The sequence below is a fragment of the Chamaea fasciata genome, unplaced genomic scaffold (genome assembly GCF_029207755.1).
Source record: "Chamaea fasciata isolate MVZ Bird 193981 ecotype frontalis unplaced genomic scaffold, bChaFas1.0.hap1 SCAF_5, whole genome shotgun sequence".
Lineage (NCBI taxonomy): Eukaryota > Metazoa > Chordata > Aves > Passeriformes > Sylviidae > Chamaea > Chamaea fasciata.
Window position 1 is genome coordinate 11,983,933 of NW_027094090.1, and position 6,000 is coordinate 11,989,932.

Sequence of the window (6,000 nt, forward strand, 5' to 3'; positions counted from 1 at the left end):
CTTCCAGTAAATGTGCAGGACAGATTTGTCATCTGACCACAGACTCCGGCCCAGAGGCTGCTTCAAGTGAGCTCCCTCATGCTGGTTCCTTCTGATGCTCAGAGTTTATGGGAAGGGAGAGGAAGAAGCAGATGGAAAAATTCTTCACACATTCTTAATCACTGAAAGAAGAGACACTGAAAAGTGCTTGCTTGATATATCTACAAAACATCATTAAGATAAAAATACTAATAAAAACTCCAGCCAGCTTTCTGCGTTGTGTAACTGAAGTGTGCAGCGAATTTACAAGCTGTGACGTAACCTGGTGCCGTCTTTCTGGACCTTACTGTTACACATATTTTGGTCTCTAGCAAAGTGAGGTTTTGTCTCATGGCTTCAAAAATAAATTAGATAGGCACATGATGTGGTCTGTAAGAGCACCTATCCCATTTTTGAGTTATGGTGAGTCCCTAGAGCACATCACATGTTCCAGAAGTAGTGAGGAGAGGAGCCCTGAACAGCTGAAACAAAAAGCATTTGGTTTAGTGACAAATGCTGCACCCTCCCTGTGATGAGGACTGCAGCCAGGCCCAAGAGCAGAGCTGCCTCTCTTGGAGCCAAACCCCTCCATGAGACAGGGTTGAGCTCAGTCTTGTGGACTAACATGGAAGATCACTAAGGGAGACCTTTTGGCTCTGGTAGCCATTCCAACTTAGCAACCAGAGGAGGCTGGCAGGTGCCTGAGGTCCAAAGGAGGCTGGATGGTTTTCATTTTTTTTAATTGTAAGACTAGACACCCCCTTTCCTATGAATCAGGGAGTCTGAGACCACCCTCCCTGTTGTGGAATAGCTGCCCAAATGAGGGTTCCATTCTTCTAAATGAAACATGTGAAAGGCAGTAGTGGCAGAGAAGTAAATTCAGGACAACTTTCACCACCACCCAGTATCCAAACTGTAAAGAACTAATTTATCTGTGGAAATATTTTCTAGGGTCTGAAAATTTATTTCCAAAAAGGACAGATTTAAGGGAAAAAAATACACTTGAGTGTTCTTTCCAGCATCAATAAACTGGTATAAATTTGCTGTCTGATGACACAAGAAAGGGAAAGAGCTGCTCAGCAAGGCTTTTAGAGCTGTTAGGTGTCTCACGAGTTCATAAGTATAATTAAAGTTAATTTATATTATAAAAAGAATTACTTGCATTGCTTCCTTCTTACCAGTGATTTACATGTCAAGAGGCAGACAAAGATGTATTCATTGCATGGCAATGGTATCACAACGTGCCTTCCTTCAGGTATCACTTTGAGGTCTCAAAATCCCTGACAAGAGATTGCTTTCTGAATTTAACGTTCTTCACATCTCCACCTCTCCTACCCAACTCCAGGATGTTTCAAGGGTAGTTTATTCTTATTAGGTTATTATCCTTGTTCTTCTCCCACCTTATAGAGTAATCTTTGTCTGGGCCTGATCAGGCAAAACACAAGAGGCTCATACTCAATTGCAGATTTGAGTAGAAACTCAAACACAACAATTCATTTAAAGAAACGTCTTCCTCATGCTGCATTCCTGTTACCCAGCCACACCTCTCTGCCCATCTGAGGAGCTTACAAAACCGGGAACCTGCTTAACAAGTTCATGTCAGCCTTTTATTGCCCACAGGCAAAGACAGTTTCCCCCTTGGACTTGCTACAATTCATCTCTTCCCACCTCCTCTCCTCTGGCCTTACGTGCTCCTTGTTCTCCCCAACCTTGCCAGACTCACTTTTTACTACACACCAAGCAGAGACCATCCTTTGGATCACTTTAGCCAAGCAACTTGCTTCACTTCTGAAGTGCTCGCACATTACTCCCCACGAATCTCATGACCTGAGTTACATGTAATTTTTTAATTAACTTTTATAAAAACCAGTATACAAGTGCTTTTTCAGAAAAGCCTGATGGTAGGGGCCATTCACATCAATGGGAAGGGTAACTCTAGATTCCCTACTGGAGTTCACAGGGATGGCTATTTTAGCTTTTGCTTGTCTCTAATGAAACAGAGCAGAAGCTACATTACTATTTTTTAACAAAACTGCCAGCCTTTCACTGGTGGGTTCAGTTGTATCCAGATACCACAGTAACTTGTGGAATTAGAATGTACCAGGCCCAACCCTCCTGCACTTAGAGCAAAAAGTGTTCAGTGCAGGCAAGACTGAAATCCTAAGCTGAGATGTGCACTAGGCAGGGCTGATAAAACACATAATTGACATGACAAAGTTAAATATTCACCGTAAAGCATATACATTTTGGAGATGCAGCAAATAAAAGAACAGCTACAGCCAATGGACACCAGAGGTGGCGTGTTCCCTCACAAGGTTTGTGTCTTCTTCCTGCCACCTTCTCCAGGATCACTTGAACAATGAATATACCATTTAATGTGAAAATAGCAAGAAAGCAAATAAAAATTTGAACAAATTTAGCAAAAGACTTGAAAGAACTCAGATTATGAACGTGATGGGGTTTCTTGGTCCATTTAACATTAGGCCAGAGATATAGCAGGTGGAACATATACTGGGACGGAACCACACACCAGGTGTCTTCTGGTGAAGAGTGGAGTCAAGTAAGCAGAAAAGCTCAGCAGTCTTTGATACTTCATGTTTGAAAAATGGGATCATCTTTGATCCAAGTTCGGCTCTTCTTTTGACTTGACAGTCAAGCTCTCCGTGAGATTGTGGCACTACCTACCCAAAAGATCAATTTTTTTACCTGTCTGTGATCTTTTATATTAAGGACTGTAACTCTGTGGATCAAAGTAGGAATTGTAGATGTGAAAGACAACTTCCACCTCACTAGCTGAAATCTGTGGAGCTCAGTCACAGTGCCTGAGGCAGAGTGTCCTTATGAGGGCCCCAGACTGGAAATATGAACACACAACACCCATGGATGAATACCTGCATTGAGCTCACCACGGCTGTTTATGTGCACAGGGTAGGAAACTTTGCAGGATTTAAACCAAAATGCAAAACTGGTTTCTTACCCTGGCTTCACCACAGTAAATTCTTCATGCAGACACAATACAATTTCAGAGGCAAGAGTCAAGTTCTTAAAGAAAACTGTTACAACAACTATGACTGAATAGACAAAACAGCAAACAACATTTTATTTACTCACTGCTTTAAGACTGCAAATACTAAGCTTTTGCCATGTGGTCATAGAAGTGATGAAGTGAAACATTTGGTACAGATCTTGAGGATACGACAGCATTGCAGCCAAGAAAACAGTTATTTTCTTGTTCTGTTTGACCCAACACTTGACAAACCTGTGTGTTTGGTTAAGTACATGCATTGAAATGATTAGGAAAAGTCACATCACAGAGCCTAGCTGTTACTAGATCTGTTACTAACCACTTCACAGCCTTGCTGTTTTAACAGGCTTTAGGATACTCGGAGGGTTCCAGAGCAGTTGGTGCACTGTCCTGGCTGGCCCCAGCTATGCTCAGTCCCAGGTTCATGGGTTCCATGCATTTATAGCCTTGTTCTTCAGGCCACACAAGATAACCTCTCTTAGAAGCTGTTTCAGCTTCTCAAGAGCTGAAGAGCATTTTGAGATTGTGAGAAAGGCCCTTCTTTGGCATTAGGCTGTAGGAATTGCAACTTGTTTGTTTATACTGCAGAGATGTTACTCCTGCCTCAAGCCTTGAGAAAATTCTCAAAGCCTGAGTTGTGTGCAATTGTATCTTATTGCTCAGTTCCAATGTCTAAAGTCCTTAACTCCTTGTTGCCCCTCAAAATCCCCTTTTGAAGGTCATATTCATTGCTAGTCTTTCCCTAGTCCAACCCTTTCTTGCTGGGTTTCCTTTTTCTGTCTGCAGCGTGTCAGGGTTATGCTGCAGGCAAGAGCTTTGTGTTTGGGTGCTTCCCAACAGTCTGACCTGCAGCTAAAAGCAACTGCTCCAGCAGCACAGGGTTATCATGCTGCCCAGTCACTGCGTCACACTTGATCTCATTCATTCTTTTAGAGATTGATCTCCAAAGAAACCCAATCCAAGACTCCAATATACAAAAACCCAGAGGTAAGTCTTTGAGATTTTCATTGTTCTGCCCAGTTCTCAAGTTAGAAACTTCTTTGAGAAAAATTATGTGTAAACGGAGCAGGTTTTCCTAGCAGATAAGAAATAAAAATGCTGGTGGAATGCTCTAATTACTACCAAAATAAAATATTACCTGCAAAATCAATGCATAACCTTAAATATGCTGAGTAATAGAGATAAGCAGTGGTATTAACAGAGTAGCTTTCTTCTGAGGCTGGAGAATTCACATTTCCAAAACATAGAGAACTCATTCTTCTTTTGATGTGATAATTCACTGCATGCTTTAATTCAATATTAATGCCTTTAGAAAAAATTAATAAATGGTATATTAGAAAAATACTGAAGGACAAACAAGCCAATGCAGTGGTTATTAATAAAAATAGCTGGGTTAAGTAGCATTACTACTTCTTTGCTACCGTGATCAAGTCAATGCCTGAAAAGCTGCACTTCAGAGATAAAAACTGACGACTGCTTTCGGAAAACATGTAAGAGTGGAACTAAATAGGATTGATTTCAATATATGTACAAAATGGTAATGTATTACAGGGTAATGTATTACAGTGGTAATTTGTAAGCTGATGTAATGCTCTAAACCCTTTTAGATTCCATTTCAAATAAACCACAAGGAAAGGTCTTGGGTTTTTTTGATGAAGCTTTTAAGATGATAATATTTCAAAGTTATGACGTGAAACTCCCCAGTGTAAAGCATCCAGACCTGCAGTTATCTCTGCACCACCCACAAGAGCAGATACAGAAAGTAATGACATTGGGTAGGCTTCACCTTGCTCTTAAAACTGCCAGCTTATCTGAAATACAATAGGTGAAATATAAAACCCAAAGCAGGGAACAGCGAGTTGTGAATCAGCTCTGTCAAAGGAAACAGAAATCCATACTGGACAATTGCAGTTGATCACTAAAGCAAAGAAAGGCTGCAGCCTTTTTTTATTGGTGACAAACTCAGCCTGGAATATGATCCAAATCTGTGCAAAACAAAGGGGGGAAAAAAAGATGAACCTGGATGAACTTTAATTAAACACAACCAGATAGCCTGTATGAAGTACACAGATTTGGGTCAGCCTTTACTGTTAGGTGAAATTCATCTGTGAAAACCAGAAAACCTACTACCTGCACAGATTTGTTTTATTGGTTGACAAATATGGAAGGGATCCTTGAAAAGTACATCCAAAATATATTTGGAAATTTCCTTATTTAACTTTTTTTTTTTTTTTTCCCCAGGAGTTCCACTGATTTGGACTGCCCAGGGGTGCTGACAGCCGATCTTGCATTACAAATCCACAGGAGCTCTGTAGGAGTGAAAGTCTGAGCTAATCATCTGCAACATGAGGGAAGGAAGACAAAGTTCAGGCCAGCCTTGTTCTGCCAACTGCAGAACATTCCAGCTGTCTGAACTGCTTACAAATCAGGAATATAGTTGATATAGGTTATCCCAGATGGCATATATCATTGAATGATTTATTTTTAAATGAAAAACTGCAAAACTACATCCATGGGAAGTATTTATAGTGCACACAGTTCTTTGAAAGAGCTCCCCAGCTTGGCAGTCTGTCACATGTACGAAGCACATGATGATTAAATCCAGAGACAGTAATTGCAAGTTCTGTACCTTCAGGAAGTTACAACAGAGCTGCTATCAGGCAATTAGCTGTCTTTTAGCAGAGACACTAAAGGAACAAGTAGTAGATCAGTGTTTCCAGCTAAAGTTCAGATTTATATAGTTTCACTACCTAAAATGAACATTTTCTTCTAAACATTCTTCTTTGCTTCTCTGGCATTATTGCTAGCCAGAACTTTTAAAGTAGTTACTAAAAATAAGGTTCTGAGTGTCAGTGTTCTGTCTGAGATCTGTAATCCAAGCCAAACTGCCATCCTTCACTCTGTTACACTTTGCTTTTGGACACAGTTTTCTTTCCTAAGAGTAAAACCACCCAGAG